The sequence below is a fragment of the Tursiops truncatus genome, chromosome 12 (genome assembly GCF_011762595.2).
Source record: "Tursiops truncatus isolate mTurTru1 chromosome 12, mTurTru1.mat.Y, whole genome shotgun sequence".
Taxonomy (NCBI): Eukaryota; Metazoa; Chordata; class Mammalia; order Artiodactyla; family Delphinidae; genus Tursiops; species Tursiops truncatus.
The window spans coordinates 64,524,116-64,541,768 of record NC_047045.1 but is presented as its reverse complement, the minus strand read 5'-3'; the positions used below and the strand labels follow the sequence as shown (position 1 = coordinate 64,541,768).

Below are 17,653 nucleotides of genomic sequence, written 5' to 3'. Positions count from 1 at the left end.
GAGGTTACACTCTAAAGGAGATGAAAGGTATCTCAACCCAAAGCAAATGGCTATTCTACCTCAGTGCCTGGAAAAGAGTCACGCTTTATTGTCCCTTGTGGTTCTTTTAGGGAAGAGATTTTTAGGTTTTGATTTTTTAACTTGGAAGCCTATCTATCATTTCCAAGGGTTCCTACATCTCCTTTTCCTCCTATACCAGAATGCCTAGGCCAAGATAGATCAGAATCAGTGCTTCTTTGCATGCCTGACTCAGGAAACAGCTAGTAAACAAGCCTTAAAGCAGAAATGAGCTTGCCATATTCATGGAACTGAAAGAATGCCAGTCAGTGTGGTGGTGTGGATTCTGGTCTACTCTAAGATGTACATCTTAAGCATTAGTGAAGGGTCCCAAAATAAACACAGGGACCCTTAAAATTGTAAGTATTTTACTGCTGACGGCTTTGGAAATGCAAACAAGGGGGTAAACAACTGATCTGAAAAGTTACAGACTTAGACATTTACAGAATTCTCACATATATGGTCTTTGATTAATCTGTCTCCCTCAATAGGCTTTAAGTTCCTTGAGGGCAGATATTATTTTTTATTTGATTTTTGTATCTTAAGCACATTGCATTGTGCATTACATAGAACATGACATAAGGTAGGTGCTCAATAAATGTATGCGTTATGAATGAATGAAGTTCTCTGATTTTATTTCTGAAAGTAAAGTGTTTCACATAATTCTTCTTTAAACCCCAAAGTCCATAGATGTAGGCCCAGTCATAATGCCAATCAGATGATGTCACTAATCCCCAGGCAAGGGCTCTTTTTTTAGCTGGGCAGTTTGTGTTTTGTTTCCCAAGCCTTCATACCAAGGGATCTAATGAAGGAACTAATCCTGAAGCTTAGGGAAATTGTTGCCCGGGTGATTATTTTAAAAACTTAATATTTGGTATAGTTTCGGTTGTGATTCTACAAAATTAATGTTTTAATATAATTTCGTATTCACACTTCCTTTTTAAGGGCAGAAGTAGTTAACAGGATTAGGGGATGGCTGTCAGCAAGATACGAGGACAATTCATCCTTTCTCTAAGTTCTTGTCAGAGGGACACTGACAAGAACTTAGAGAAAGCTTACTGTAGGCTTAACCAAAGAAGAAGAAGGCTTACTGTAGGCTTAACCAAAAAACAAAGTACACCGGGACCAGCAAATTAGCTACACTGCATTACAACCCTTCCATCAGTTTTATTTCTTTCTGTTGAGCTTTAATTAAGTAGCAGTATTATCATGAAGCATCACAAGATTGCTAAGAAATACCTGTTGGGATAGCTTACAGAATAGCAGTACGAGATGCAGGGGAGGAAGGAGGGAGGAAGGAGGGAGGAGCGAGAGAAGAGGGAGGGCAGGCGGGAGGGAGTAAAGAGTAGGAATGGCTCCCATAACACTATTTATATCTCTATTTAACCAAGAAATTTTGAAACGTTACCTAAATCCTAAGCTGCTACCACTCTGTCTTTTGAGTTGCCATAATTCCTATCAATGGGGAAATAAATGTTTACATTGGGGCAAGAAAAGGGATGAGACTCTAGGTAGATGGCCCATGTGTGTCGTAATACAGTAATGAGAATTGGATACGTACAGGTGAACGGGAGGCTGAGTTTGGGGATATGAGGTTGACAAAGGCGAATTGTTCTGTATGATAAAGTGGGGGAAATTGTTCTCGGTGGAAGAGGGTGTGGGTTGAGAAATGTTGCTCATAGTTAGCAAAAAAGTGGGGAGCAGAGCGGGAACAGAGGGACAAAATGGTGGGAAGAAGAAGAGCAACGAGGGCTGTTATCCAACTGTAACTGTTAGTGTGGCTATAATTACACACACACACACACACACACACACACACACGTTCTCGATGCTTCCAAACATCCAAATAAATCCGCTGCAAGCTCAAGGCTTTGTGTAAATTAGTCATTATGGAAATCAAAGGAAAAGCTTTGTATTCTACATCTTTAGGAGATTTGGAGAACAAGGGCAGTATGTATGGAATAGTAAAGTAATCCATAAACTAAACTATGTCAGATGAAGCAGGAGCTAAGAGTCCAAGGTGAACGAGAAAATTACAAGCCAGTTTCCCCTACAATCTTAGAAAGAGGGAGAGACATGAATTTTCCATCATCTGAAGATTGTAGGTTTATATTAATTTCATTTTAACCTTAAAGGGCAAGAGTACCTGGGATGACACCTGGTAATCTGCTGGTCTCTCCCACTAGTCTGTTACCTACCTGAAGGAAGGAACTATATCTTACACAACTTTATATTCCCAAGGTCTAGCATAGTGTCTGTCATACAGTGAAAACCTAGAAAATGTTCATAAAATGAGTGAATAAATCAGGAGAAAACTAGACTTATATGATGGCGAGTAGCAGAATGGCATTATTACTTTAATCAAGTGTCACCATAACTCAGATGACTAATTCATAGAAATTACAAGGATTCTTAGTCATACCTACCTCTGGCCTCCAGGTGGCAGTATTATCTCATATTAAATTGTTTGAGACCAGATTGCATTTAACATTTGAGGGGGGAAAAAAAATAACCGTAAATGAATTAAACAATTCTGTAGCTTACTTCTGTAATTGTACTGAGCAAAAATAAGAAATAAAATGTACTTACATGAGATTATAGATTTCTTCTCCAATTTCAACACAAATGAGAATTACCGGTCATTCTCTAATTCAAGCAGTTTCCAAAACTTTGAAGGTAAATACGAATTGGTGTACTTTGCTTACAAAACACATGTATTTCTTTAAAGTTTGGAAATGTGTGTGTGTGTGGGGCAGTAATATGTCTAGAAATAATTCATCTACCAACAAACAAGTTGACCAGATTGAATACAGGATGGTCAGTTAAACTTGAATTCTAGATAAAGAATAATTTATTCATATAAGTATATCCCATGCAATACTGGGGACTAAAAAAGTACTGATTTATCTGAAAATCAAATCTAACTAGTCATCCTATATTTTGCTTTGCTAAATCTTGCCATCTTACCAACAACATTTTGTTGTCGTCGTTAATTACAAAATAAGCAGAACTCTCCCAGGTCTGCAGGGCCCAGTGCTGTTTCCTTATTTGGAGAGATGAAAGGGAAGTAGCTTGGTAGGGTCGGCTTCCTCGCTGTAAGTCTAACTTTACCGTTCTTTGTACTCTACCCATGCAGATCAGAGTTCCCCAGCTGAGTAACTTATCTTCAGGAAACTGACCTCTCAAGCAAGTGCAGATGGTATAGCCTAAAGCGGTGATTTTATACAAACACAGTGTTTTATAGCACTTGTGAGTCTGGTTGCAAAAGCCGAACCATGAATGAGATTCTAGACTCCGTCACCTCTGATTTATACTTTTCAGAGGTACCTGATCCATAACAGCTATGACAACAGCAATAGGCGAATTGCTTATGAAATAAATCCTATTTCAAGAAAGTAAAGAATTTTCTGGTAAATTCAATCATACGTTATAGTTCTATGTACATTTGCATTTTTAATATAAGCATTCCCTATCTTCTAGATAAAATGTGCTTCATAATGTCATTTATAAACATTTCTGAATTTAAAATAAGCTTTCCAGGGACTTCCCTGGTGGTCCAGTGATTAAGAATCCACCTTCCAATGCAAGGATGGGTTCAATCGGTCGGGGAACTAAGATCCCACATGCCTCGGGGCAACTAAGCCTCCGCGCGCCTGCAACTATAGAACCCACGTGCTCTGGAGCCTGCGCCGCACAACTAGAGAGAAGCCCGCACGCCGCCGTAACAAAGAGCCTACGTGCTGCAACTAAGACCCTTGCAGCCAAAAATAAATAAATAAATATTTTAAAGAAAAGCTTTCCATAGAAACAATATTATGAATGGTAGCTCTTCAGGTTACCTAGTAAAAGTGTATTTAATTATGTGACTGAACCACTGTATTTTAAATTAAAAACAGGTTTTTAAAAGGTAGTTATAATAATAGTATTTTAAAGAGTAAGAAAGAAAAAAGGTTCTAATTTTTTTTTTTTTTTGCGGTACGCGGGCCTCTCACTGTTGTGGCCTCTCCCGTTGCGGAGCACAGGCCCCGGACGCGCAGGCTCAGCGGCCATGGCTCATGGACCCAGCCACTCCGTGGCATGTGGGATCTTCCCGGACCGGGGCACGAACCCGCGTCCCCTGCATCTGCAGGCGGACCCTCAACCACTGCGCCACCAGGGAAGCCCAGAAAAAAGGTTTTAAAACATTGAATATTCGTGTTTGAGGAAATCTCAGTAACTCTTTGGCTCTTGCTCTGTCCCAGAAGTCATTCTAAGTGATTTAAATGAATTAACCCGTTTAATCCTCATAGTTACCCTAGGCGGTAGATTTTGTTATGATCCCACAAAAGTGGGGCAAGGGTTAAATAGCTGCCCAAAGTCACACAGCTACCGAGTAGTTGAACTGGGACTTGGGCCCGCCCACAGCTGCATTAAGCCCTGTACATCACAGCTGCGTTGGTGTAAATACAGAGATCAGTGAATTGTGGGAGAAGATTCTGAAGGGGACATCTGATCACTGTCTAGGGTAGTACACCGTATTGTTCACTGAGCCTACAACAGTTCAAAGTGAAGGGCTGGTCTTTTCCTTAATTTAGGTGTATTTTGAGTGCTCCTTTTGTGCTTACCAACCAGAATGGAGCTGTTTTGGAGTTTATAGATGCAAAAAAAGAATGTCAGAAAGAGGAAGAAAGATTTACCTGAGGTAACTGGATAAGAGTTAATAAAAGGTGGAAGAAGATTAAGGGGCACATGTGTGTAGGTATGAGAAAGAAATTTCTGGGGTGGAATAACTGAGTTGAGACCTGAAAAGAAAAATAAAAAGGAGAAGAATTTGACTTTGTTAATTAACTACAGGAAAAGGAAATGGAAGTGGAAGAGATATTGCCCCAAACTGTTGCTAGTTCTATCTAACTCGCTCAGATTTGTGATACCTGAGGTGGGTCATGCGTGACCCAGTTGTGGCAATGGTGCACTTCCTGAAGGCCGTTGCTCAAGGCACAGTCCCTCATGTGCTGAAGGAAGAGTCAGACTCCAAACCCCACTTAGTCGTCTTTAGACACTCTGTCCACCCTTTACCCTCTCCCAAAGAGATAAGAGGTAGGAGGCAGGAGGGGAAAGAATCCTGGACTTACTCTTTGGGGAACAGCCTTCTGACCTTGCTACTTGGCTAGTTGGATAACCTTTGGCCTCTGTTTCCTAAGCTGGGAAAACAGGCATGATATTACCCACCTTGTGATATAAGCACCCAACAAATATTAGCTCTCACCCCATTTAATCTTCATAACTCTATGAGGAAGGTATCATTCCCATTTTACAGATATGGAAAAGGAGGCTCAGAGGGGTTAAGGTCCTTGTTCAAAAGCACGTGAGTGAGGGCTTCCCTGGTGGTGCAGTGGTTGAGAGTCCGCCTGCCGATGCAGGGGACACGGGTTCATGCCCCGGTCCGGGAAGATCCCACATGCTGCGGAGCAGCTGGGCCCGTGAGCCTGTGCGTCCGGAGCCTGTGCTCCGCAACGGGAGAGGCCACAACAGTGAGAGGTTCGCATACCACAAAAAAAAAAAAAAAAAAAAAAGCTCATGAGTGTGAGTACAGAGGTGGAGATAGGATTAAACCCTGTCGTTTAATCCTAATGACTGTTGCTCTTTCCTTTGCAGTATTGCCTTCAGTAGAAAATGCAACCACTAAAATAAAATGGATTACTTTTTTTCCCCTATAGTGAAAATAAAATAAAGCCTTTTTCTACTTCAGTCCTGATAAATAGGAAAAAAATAAATAAAACCCAGAAATATTTTTTTTCCTAAGATAGCAAAAATGGAAAGGTTTTCTAGAGCAAAATACACTGTTTATAAACATTCCAAAAAGCTTTCAAATTATGAATAAGTAGACACTTGTAGACTTCATTCGTTATAGTAACTTTTATTTTTAAACTATTCTTTATTACACAAGTAATACAAGCCTATGCATTCAACATGTGTTTACTGAGCATCTACTAGGTGTCAGATATTTTTCTAGGCTCAGAGAACAGTACAGACAAAAATCCCCGTTCTCATGGAGCTGGTATTCAAATGTAAGCATGGCAGATTGTACGAATAACCATAATAACGAAATCACTTCTATAGAATAGAAAGGATAAGTATTATGGGGAAAATAGACTTGGGAAAGGGGAATAGGGTTGTGGGTGGCCGTTGCAGTTTTAGATAGGGAGCTGTGTACGGGAAGGCTGAATTGAGCAGGTGAGTTGTGAGCAAAGACTTGAAGAAAGGGAGGGGGTGAGTCATGAGAACATCTGGGGTAAGAGCAGAGCAAGGACCAGTGCAGTGGCAGAAGGTGGGGGCATGCTTGGTGTGTAAAGACCAGTAAGGGGGGCAAGCTGGCTTGAGAAGGCTGAGCACGGGGAAGGGCAAGAAGGGGGGAGGTGGGAGAGCTAAGGCTGCGTGGGTGGGAGGGTGGGAAGAAGTGGCAGATTATGTGGGGCCTGGTGGGCCATGTTTAGGATTTAGGGTTTTTTCCCTTTGAGAAATGGAAGCATCTGGAGAGTTTTGAGCAGAGCAGTAACATGATCAAGCCTCCGTTTTGATAGATCACTACCTCAGGCTGCTGTTGGGAATAGACTGTGGGAGTAGAGGGGAGGAGCAGGGAGACCAATTTGGAGACCATTGAGGTGATCCACGTGAGAGATGATGGTGTCTGGACCAGGGTGGCAGCTGGGAAGGAAGTTAGAAGGGGTCAAAACCTAGATCCATTTTGAAGGTGAAAGTAACAAGGTTTGCTGAGAGATTGGATACGGGGTGTGGGAAGATGTCAAGAATCACTCCCAAGTTTTTGGCCTGAGCAACTGCAAGGAAGGATTTGCCATAGACTAAGATGGCAAGACTTGTGTGTTGGAAGCCAGGGAGGGCAGGAAGTTCATTTTGAGATATGTTGTGTTCAAGGTGATGTTTTAGGCATTCAGGTGGAGATGCTGAGTAAACGATTGTATGCTTAAGTCTGGAGCTCTGATCCAGCCCGGATGTATAAATTTGTTCAGCACATAGCTAGCATCTACAGCCGTGAGACCTGATGAGATCACCAAGCAAACGCAGAGAGAGAAAACTCCTAAGGACTGAGCCTTGGGAAAACAGGAACTGGCAAAATTAGGAAATCAAGACAGAAAAGACTAAAGAAGGAGAAAATTAGAAATAGCAGACAGTGGCTACGCCGTTCACATTTTCATGTATATCATTCCAGACCTTTTTTCCTTGCTTGCATATGGCTTCCTTTTTTAAAAGTTCACTTAGAAATATAATCTAAAATTTTACTTTATAGATCCCTTTAAAAATAAATTTTGAGGCTTCCCTGGTGGCGCAGTGGTTGAGAGTCCGCCTGCGGATGCAGGGGACACTGGTTCGTGCCCCGGTCCTGGAAGATCCCACATGCCGCGGAGCGGCTGGGCCCGTGAGCCATGGCCACTGGGCCTGCGTGTCCGGAGCCTGTGCTCCACAGCGGGAGAGGCCACAACAGTGAGAGGCCCACATACCGCAAAAATAAATAAATAAAAATAAAAATAAAATAAATTTTGAGTGTATCCATACATGTATGTGATATTCTAGTAAAAGGTAATAAAAGTTTTATGATGAAAAGGAACTCTCTCTTCCAGACAGCCTGGTTAGTGGTCTCATCTCACATGTGGACAATATATGAATGTATGTGTATATATGCACACATGTATTCACACATGCTTAGGATATGCACATTATTCTGCCACTTTCTCTTTTCACTTAACAATGTATCTTAGATTTTGTTCCATATTGACATATGCAGAGCTTGCACTTTCTAGATATACTAGTATATTAAGATTGATTAATATGATAGCTACCCAGGTTATTCTAGTCAAAACTGTCAGGTGACCTTGGCTGGAGAGACCCCCACCACTGCATCTGCCAGAGCTTTAGGTCTGTCTTTCTTTTCATCCCCTTTCTCCTTCTAATCATTCAGTTCTTGGTTTCTTCGTTTTCTCCTTATAGAAACATATCTGCCACGGATTGCTTCCTCTCGGGGTTTCTTTCTGCTTTGTCATGTGAAAGTGTAGCTATTCATTCACTAAATATTTATTAAGGATTTTCTACCTCTTTGGAACATAGTGTGAGTCAGGAGACAGAGTCTGCAGGAGCTCCTGTCTAACTGGAGGTGCAGGATTGTAAACAAGTGATTACAGTGCCACTTTATATATAGTGCAGTAACAGAGAGAGAGCAATGGAATGCTTTGGGAGCATGGGGAGGGAGGGGGGAAAGGAGCGACTAACCTGGCATAAAAGGTGAAGCTACTATAAAAAAGACTATTTAAAAAATATATATAATACATGTAAGATATATGATAACATATATATGCTCATACACACACACACACATATATACATGGCTAAACAAGACAGCTTCTGTCCACAGACCTAAGGATGAGGAACAGACTCCCCGGCCTGGGCGAGCAGGGCCTTCTTGCCCTGGCTCTAGGATATCCACACCCCTTTCCTCTGTCCCTGCCTGCCATTCTCTGTCCTTGGAGGCACTTCCATAACTCTGTTCTCACACATTCTGTTCCCTTGGCCTGGAACGCCTTTCCGTATCTGAATACCTCTCAAGAGCACAACAGTGATAGTGATAATATCATTGTGAGAATGACAGTAGTCAAACAATACAAATAACTTTAGAATGTATTATGCACAAATTTACATGCAGTCTCATCTAATCCTTTTAACAACCTTATGAGACAGATACTGTTTTTTTTTTTTATTTTATTTTTTTATTTTTTTGACAGATACTGTTTTAACCCTATTTTTAAAATAAGGATGTTGAGGATAAAAGATATTAAACAGCCTACCCAAAGTCACACGACTAGTCAGTAGCACAGCGGGGATTTTTACCTAGCTCTAGCTAATTCTAGAGCCCACCTCTCAATTTGTTGCTACTCAAAATTAACTCTTTAGGGGCTTCCCTGGTGGCGCAGTGGTTGAGAGTCCGCCTGCCAATGCAGGGGACGCGGGTTCGTGTCCCGGTCCGGGAAGATCCCACATGCCGCGGAGCGGCTGGGACTGTGAGTCATGGCCGCTGAGCCTGCGCGTCCGGAGCCTGTGCTCCGAAACGGGAGAGGCCACAGCAGTGAGAGGCCCGCGTACTGCAAAAAAAAAACAAAAAATTAACTCTTTAGTAAAATAATCCTGCAACGTAAATATCTTAAGCAAAAATTTCCTCATATGTACTCCAATTATTTTATCGCCTCACTTATTAGTGTAATATCCATTACGATTACTTTTTACTTTTATTTTTCTTAATTGCAAAAGTAATGTTTATTATAGAAAAGTCAAAGCTATAGATAAGCAAGATAACAAGAATAAGGTAATTATTATCCATAGTCCCACATTCTGGGGAAAAAGGACAATTTTAATCAAAAGACTACATACTGTATGATTCCATTTATTTGGCATTCTGGAAAAGGCAAAAACTGTAGGGAAAGAAAACAGTGGTTGCCAGGGGCTGAGCTACAAAGGGCATTAGGGCTGATGGAAATGTTCTATACCTTGATTGTGGTGATAGTTACACGACTGTATATATTTATCGAAACTAATAAAACTGCACACTGAAAAAGCACATATAAACTATACCTCAGTAAACCTGACTGGAAAATAATTAACATTTTCCTGTATATCCTTCCACACTTTTCCCTATGCATATATATTGTAAATATATATACTTTTAAAATAGTTTATATATGACTTTTATTAATATATTTGTTAGAATATTTCAAGATTTACAGAAAATTGCAACATTAGTATAGAGTTCTCATATCCACCTCCTACATAGTACACAACTTGTATTAGTGTGATACATTTATTACAGTTAATAAGCCAGTGTTGATACATTATTATTAACTAAAGTCGAGAGATTATTCAGATTTCTTTAGTTTTAACCTAGTGTCCTTCCTTTCCTGTTGTAGAATCCCATCCAGGACCCCACATTACTCTTATTTCTCGTTTCTCTTTAGGCTCCTCTTGGTTGTGAGTTTCTCAGACTTTTCTTGTTTTGATGACCTTGACAGTTTTGAAGTACTGGTCAGTGATATTGTAGGATGCCTCACTATTGGAATTTGTCTAGTGTTTTTCTCTTGATTAGACTGGGGTTATAGGTTTGGGGAAGAAGGCCACAGAGGATATATGCCATTTTCATCATATCTACATTAGGCTTTATAACCTACTTTTCACTCAAAAAATGTATCAAATGCATATTTGCTACTCACTACATATAAATCTATAGCCTTCTTAATGGTGATAATAATATTCTGTTGTATGGGTGTAGCAAAAGTCGCTTACCCAGCCACCACCTCTTCTGGACACTGTAGTGTTTTCACTGTTGCAACAAATGCTACTCTATATATTTGTTCAAACATCTTTGCAAACTTGTCTGAGGATTTCCTTAGGTTAAGTCCTGAGCTGTGGAGCTGCCGAGGTAAATTGTATTCACTTTTTGTTGGTTGTTTAAAATGCTTTTGATACATAATACTGAAGTGCCCTCCAGAAAACTTATTATTAATTTGAGCTTCTAGCAGTCATGTTTCAGTGCTCTGTTTCCTCACGTTCTAGCTAATGCTGATTATTATTCTTTTCAACCTTTATTATTTATTATATTAGAATATGTATTTCTTATTATTTTTTTCAACCTCTGTCAATTGTAGTAGAAAATGTATCATGTTGCATTATATTTGTGTATTATCTTCTGTCAGACAATGAGCTCCTAAAGGAAAAAGACTATATCTTATTCATTTTCCAATATCCAGAGTCTAAGTTACTGCCTGAAAGAAATAGGGGATATGATCTGACAAGAGAATCCGTGCTAAGGAGAGAAAGGGTTTTCACCATCCCTGGGTGCAGTTGCATCCTCTGAGCCAATGACCTGTGTGCATTATGTAATTGAAAGGTGTGGCTCTAATAGTGTGAGCTTCAGACCAGGAAGGAGAGAAATCTACACTAGACCAAAAGAGGGTAAACAGGATCTTGCCGTTTTCCTCAAATAACAGGCATGATGGCTGGGGATTTATTTTACCAACTCTGAAAAGGAGTATCACCTGATAGTTCCTTTAAGCTGTAATGCTATTAAAGCATTACATATCACAGCCTTTTAAAACAATTAGATATACTTGTGATTTCGAGATCAAAAAGAAGAATGTTCAGTCAATACCATCTTATATTTGTGGCCTTACTTAACAGTAAGGGCTGCCAAAAATTTTCTTCTTCTTTTTTTTCTGCACACTTCTCCAATATTTTATTTATACCTTTTCTTATAAAACCTTGACTTTCTCCCCTTCCCCATACTAGTTCTTCTTAAATCTTGATGTCACTTATAAATGTATTATGTAACCATAATGATAAATGTCATTGTTTCAATTTGTTACTGGAAGGGAACGCTATACAAAAAGAAAAGGAATCTATATTTTCATAGTAAATATCAATATTTTTAGTTTTGTTTTCTAGTTTTGCAAGATTGACTCAATAGGGTCTGAAAAAAGGAAAAAATGTTTTTGAGGTCTAATGTAATTCATCACCCTTCTAAGATTATTAAATTTTCAGTGGGAGATTTCCTCAAGGTGCTGCTAGATAGAGTATCCCTCACATCTAAGAATTTCCATATGTTCCTTACAGGGCCTTCGCCATCCCTCCTAGTTAGCACTTAACCCCTTTTGAGTTATGGGAGTTCCCTTACTATATAATCTAGGCTAACAAAGAGGGGGCCCCAAGTTGTAAGATAGGATAAAAAAGAGAGCCATCATCATTAGGGCATGATAAGAGAAATTATCCAGTAAGTAAGAAATTATCTTACTCCAGACAAGTTCCTGGGGTAAGAAGTACTGTAGTATTACGTAATTTTTTTTTTTTTAAATTTTTGGTTGCATTGGGTCTTCATTGCTGCGCATGGGCTTTTCTCTAGCTGCAGCAAGCGGGGGCTACTCTTCCTTGCAGTGCGCGGGCTTCTCACTGTGGTGGCTTCTCTTGTGGAGCACAGGCTCTAGGTGCGTGGGCTTCAGTAGTTGTGGCTCGCAGGCTCAGTAGTTGTGGTGCATGGGCTTAGTTGCTCCGTGGCATGTGGGATAAATGCTTTAAAATTATGTCTTTAGTTTTTTCTCTCATGTCCTTAGTAATTTCTCATACTAATTGTCTTGGTTTGATTACTTAAAAATTATTCGGTGATTTTTTTCATTGAAGCATTATTAATAATTATGGTATTTGAAAAAGTAATAGTCTCTATTCGAGTTAGATTAGTTTATGTTTTAATGGCATAGTTTTTGTTGCTACAAGTTATATTTATTATTCACCTAACAGTGCCTAGACAACCTTACTATTAACTCCTAATCTAAAATTTAGTAATGCGTTAAGATGAATAGAAGTCAAAAGAGTAGGAGATAGGAAACAATGAAGACTTTAAACATCATTTAAATTATCAACGTTGTCTACCTGAGACTGTAATTGAGAAAGAGGGGGATCAGAATTGAGTTACAAGAAGTAGCCTCTTACTGTTTCTATCTTTAAAGAATCAAACCTGATAAGGACTCTAGAATGTTTCCTTGACAATCTGAGGAAAGGAACGTGGGGCTCAAAGTCTCCTCAGTCACGCTGGAGTTTAGGCATTTAATGATCAAATGATAATCAGGCATTTAGGTAAGCTAAAATGAATACATCTGACTGCATCCCATCACTTCAATTCCAGAAGGTTAAATCTTTTAGAATAACCTGAATATTACAGCTACATTAAACCTTTCAAATATGAAGTTAGGTATATAGAATTCCCAATATAGTATTTCAGAAAAGAAGTTCCACAAGGCCTGTGAATCTCCTTGACAGAGTAACGTGCAGAATGATGTCAGCCTAGTCAAATGTTTTGATAAAACAAGACTTTCAGATGGAATGATAAATTTAGCCATTGTATAAGTCAGTCAAGATTTTCTGAAAAACTCTGTGACCTTAAGATGGCACAGGCAAACTTTCCCACGTGAAACAATGAGAGAACAATAAGTAGTAGCCTCTCTTCCTAAACTATGTTCCCATCATGTCTCTATCTTGCTTAGAAGCCTCCTGTCCTTCCCTCTTTCTTAGAGAAGCATCTCGCCAAATCTGTGCCATGGAACACTGGTATTCTAAAAGATAGTAATAGATTTTGCTGAAAAATAGATGCCTGTGGGAAAAAAGAATTCAAAAATGTGTTTTTAATTCTATGTATGTAAGAAAAACTCTAGGGACTTCCCTGGTGGTCCAGTGGTAAAGAATCTGTCTTGCAATGCAGGGGATGCGGGTTCAATCCCTGGTCAGGGAACTAAGATCCCACATGCCGGGGGGCAACTAAGCCTGCATGCCACAACTACTCAGCTCGCGCACCTCAACTAGAGCCCGCGTGCTGCAAACTACAGAGCCCATGAGCTCTGGAGCCTGTGTGCCCTGGAGCCTGCACGCCACAACTAGAGAGAGAAAACCTGCATGCCACAACTACAGATAAGCCCTTGCACAACGACAAAAGATCCCCGCGTGCCTCAACAAAGATCCCGCGTGCTGCAGCTAAGACCCGACGCAGCCAAAAATAAATAAATAAATAACAAATAAATAAATCTTAAAAAAAACTCTAAACACCTTTAAGAGATTATTAACATGGAATAATTTGCCTTTAAGAAATGGAATGCCAACTTCTGTACATCAAAAATCACTTTTAAAAAGTTAAAAGACAATAGAGACTGGAGAAGTTACACACTGTACATTTAAGTGACAAAAGATTGGTATCAAGAATATATTAAAGGACTTACCTGGTGGCATAGTGGTTAAGAATCTGCCTGCCAATGCAGGGGACACAGGTTTGAGCCCTATTCCAGGAAGATCCCGCATGCCGCGAAGCAACTAAGCCCGTGCGCCACAACTACTGAGCCTGCACTCTAGAGCCCGCGAGCCACAGCTACTGAAAGCCACGCACCTAGAGCTCGTGCTCCGCAACAAGAGAAGCCACCACAATGAGAAGCCCACGCACCGCAACAAAGAGTAGCCCCCTCTCGCCACAACTAGAGAAAGCCTGCGCTCAGCAACGAAGACCCAACGCAGCCAAAATTAAATAAATAAATAAAATGAAAAGAATATATAAAAAAATGAGCAAAAGGTATGAACAGTAATTCACAGAGGAGAAAATCAAAATGATCAGTAAACACATGAAAAGATGCTCAAATTCACTAGTGATGGAGTGAATGCAAATTAAAACTAAAAATACCATTTCATACTCAGATTGGCAGAAAACCGAAGAGTCTGATAATGTCAAGCGTTGTGAAGAATGTGAAACAGAATTCTCATACACTGCAGGTGGGAATATGAGTAAGTACCACCCTGGAGAGTTGATTGGCAATATCCAGTAAAGATGTGCTTAACTCATGATCCAGTAGTTCTAAGTAGAAGCACATGTGCACAAGGAAATAGACAAGAAAATGTTCATGGCAACATTGTAAGAGCAAGAATTATAATATTCATGTCTCAGTGTGCCTAAATGGAATGGATATGTTGGGAAATAGTCGTTCATTGATTCAGTAAATATTTATTGAGCTCCTGCAGTATGCCAGTGCTGTTCAGGGTGCTGGGTACACATCAGTGAACAAAACAAAAAATATCTGCTCTCACAGAGCTCACATTTTATTGCGGGGGTGGGAGGTGGGGGCGGGGAACGGTGAGATGTGTTGTGGAGAAAAACAAAGCAGAGGACAAGGAGGGACCAGGGGGAGGTCTTGTGTGCTCAGGAAGCTAAGACCCTGCAGAGTGAGGGAGTGAGCTGCAAAGACATCGGGGGAGAGCGTGGGAGGCACAGGAGGCTGCAAGTGAACTTGAGGCAGGAGGATTCCTGGCGATTCTGAGAAGTGGCATTGGTGGGGTGGAGGGTTGGCAGGTGCCTGGAACCAGGTAAGCCTGAGCCCACTTTGAAGACCGCTGCTCTAACCCATGGGGCACTCAGTTACTGAGCGCTCACGACAACGCTCGGCACCATTCCCAGCTTTTTACATGTATCTTGTCATTTCATGTTCACAGTCTTCTTACGTCTTCTGAAGGTATTTAGCCTCATTTCATAGATGAGGCGTGTCGTTTAGCATATGCTAATGTATTCCAGTGAGTGTAAGATGCTCCAGGTCCCCTGGAAGTCGAATCTTCCACCATCTGGGGCCTAATCAGTTCTAAGGAGTTTGTGTTGTATCCTCAAAGGCAATGTCATTCTTTTAAGGTTGTGCCCTGCCCCCTTCCCTCCTGTCTCACTACCATTTGGGTGTAAAGATACTCTGTACAAGGACATGAGTCACTGCAAGCAGTGGTGGTCTCTGGGGAGGTGAACTAGAGTAACATGGCTCAAGGGTAGGAGGTAGGGAAATGGGCTTTCACTCTTGACCTTTTGTGCAGTTACAATTTTTTTTTATCAGTATACATAATACATTTTGCAAAAAAGTAAAAACTGAAATTAACAATCTGGAGGTGAACTATTGAAAATGTACAGTGATTTTTGGAAGAGCCTATTTCATATATTATCGCATATGCAGTGCTTGCTTTGCTATGATGCACCTTGTGAAATGTCATTTTGTTTTGTGAAAACAAAATGAAGGAGCAGACTTGATGCAGCACCTGATACGAGAACCTGACCTGAAACATTACCTTTAGCATCAAGCAGCCACATTATGGGGAAAAAAAGAGCCCCTTTCACATTTAAAAAGATTTTTGCATGTTATTTTGTATAGTAAAAATATAACATGAGAGATATTTAACATTAGGTATCATTTGTTTTTAATAAAATGTTTTGATTCTATAAGTAGATCTGTTAAAAATGGAAAAAAAAACCCATTTTGATAATTTCTTATCATTCGAGGGGACATTTTTGGCCACCTATTTTAATTTGGGCAGAAACTGTAACTACTGATTTTCTGATGGTATTACACGAGGATGTTATTACATCAAAAAGCATTTAACTCCTGGTGGTCAATGTGAAGACATTGTAACGTTAAAAAGCACTCTGGGGTCAGTTTGCTTTGACAAAGAATAAAGATGAAACTCCTCAGGCCTTCTCATGGTGGTTCCCAGCCACTGTGCTTTCGCCTTTTGTGAACCTTCCTTTACCCAAAGTATTCTATCCTTTGTACCCTCGTTCCATTTCATTTCTTACATTTTCCAGACTTTGTTCTTATTCCTTCTTTCATATTTGGACCCCTCCCACTCCACTTTTAAAACTGTGCTTTAAGGGCCAGAATAGATCTGCCTTTTTCTTTAAGCTTTCACTGACTGTCCTCAACTGCAGTGACTTTAACCCCCTGCTAAAATCTTATCATGTACCATTTCTTTACCTCACTTGGTCATTATCATTTACTGGGTGCAGAACGCAGAATAATGGCCTCCCAGCGATGTCCACATCCTAATCCCCAGAACCTACGAGTATGTTAGGTTACATGGTAAAGAAGAATTAAGATTGCAGGTGGAACTAAAGTTGTAAATTAGGAGATCTTAAAGTAGGCAGATTATCCTGGATTAGCCAGATGGACCCGCTGTAATCATGAGTCCTTTAAAAGTGGAAGAGGCAGAAGAGGGAATGAGAAAGAAGCAGTGTGAGGACTCAGCCTGACATTGCTGGCTTTGAAGGGTGCCATGAGCCAAGGAATGTGGGTAGCTTCTAGAAGGTGGAAAAGGCAAGGACACAGATATTCCAACAAGAGTGTCTAGGAAGATTGCAGCCCTGCTGGCACCTTTATTTTAGTCCAGTAAGATCTGTTGCAGACTTCTGACCTCCCAGACTATAAGATAATAAATCTGTATTGTTTAAACGACTAAGTTTGTGGTAATATGTTACAGCAACAATAGAAAACTAATATACTAGGATTACTTAGTTACCTTTTTAGGTATTTTGACATCATCCTCTTAAGTGATTTTAAGTCCTGAGAAGATTGGGTACCAAGCTTCAAATATCTTTATAGGCCAACATTATAACAGGGTCTTGAGCCCAGTGTCATAATCCGATACTAAGAATTCAGGAAAGAGGGGAGAGTTAACCCACTAAGAAACCCTGTACTGATTTTTAGATGTCGTATCTACACACACAGCCTTTATGCACAGGGCAATCATTCTTGGCTTTACTAGTTCTGATAGGGGCCATAAGTCTTTATGCTGGTATTAAACAGCTCTCCTGAACAAACTTAAAGGGGAGGATATAATTTGTGCAGCTTCCTAGTGAGTCATTTATTCAATGCACATGATGTGAAGGGCTTCAGATTGCTGTTTAAAAAATGTACTTCCATAGCTTCACTGATGCTTGCGAAGCCAGTAGTTAATATTTACAGTGTGCTTATTAAGAGCCAGGTACAGTTCTAAGTGCTTTACATATATTGTATTATCTCATTTCACCTTACAACCCCATAAGTGGGGCCAGTTATCACCCTATTCTGAGGAAACTGAGGGACAGAGACCTTAAGTTGCCCAATTACACAGAGTTTGTAAGTAGTGGAGCAGTGATTCATCCCTAGGCAGCCAGTCTCCAGAACCCAAGCTTTGAATTTTAACTTGTGCAAAACCAGCAGTTTATCATAAAATCCTTCATACCTCAGGC

At 40.2% G+C, this 17,653-nt stretch overlaps 1 long non-coding RNA gene across 1 annotated transcript; it reads left to right on the top strand.

Annotated features, from left to right (window-relative positions):
• Window positions 1–72: 72 nt before the first annotated feature.
• Window positions 73–3,560, top strand: LOC141276101 (uncharacterized). Its single transcript, XR_012325047.1, has 2 exons — window positions 73–904; window positions 3,194–3,560. It is a non-coding gene; the product is annotated as an uncharacterized lncRNA (long non-coding RNA).
• Window positions 3,561–17,653: the final 14,093 nt, after the last annotated feature.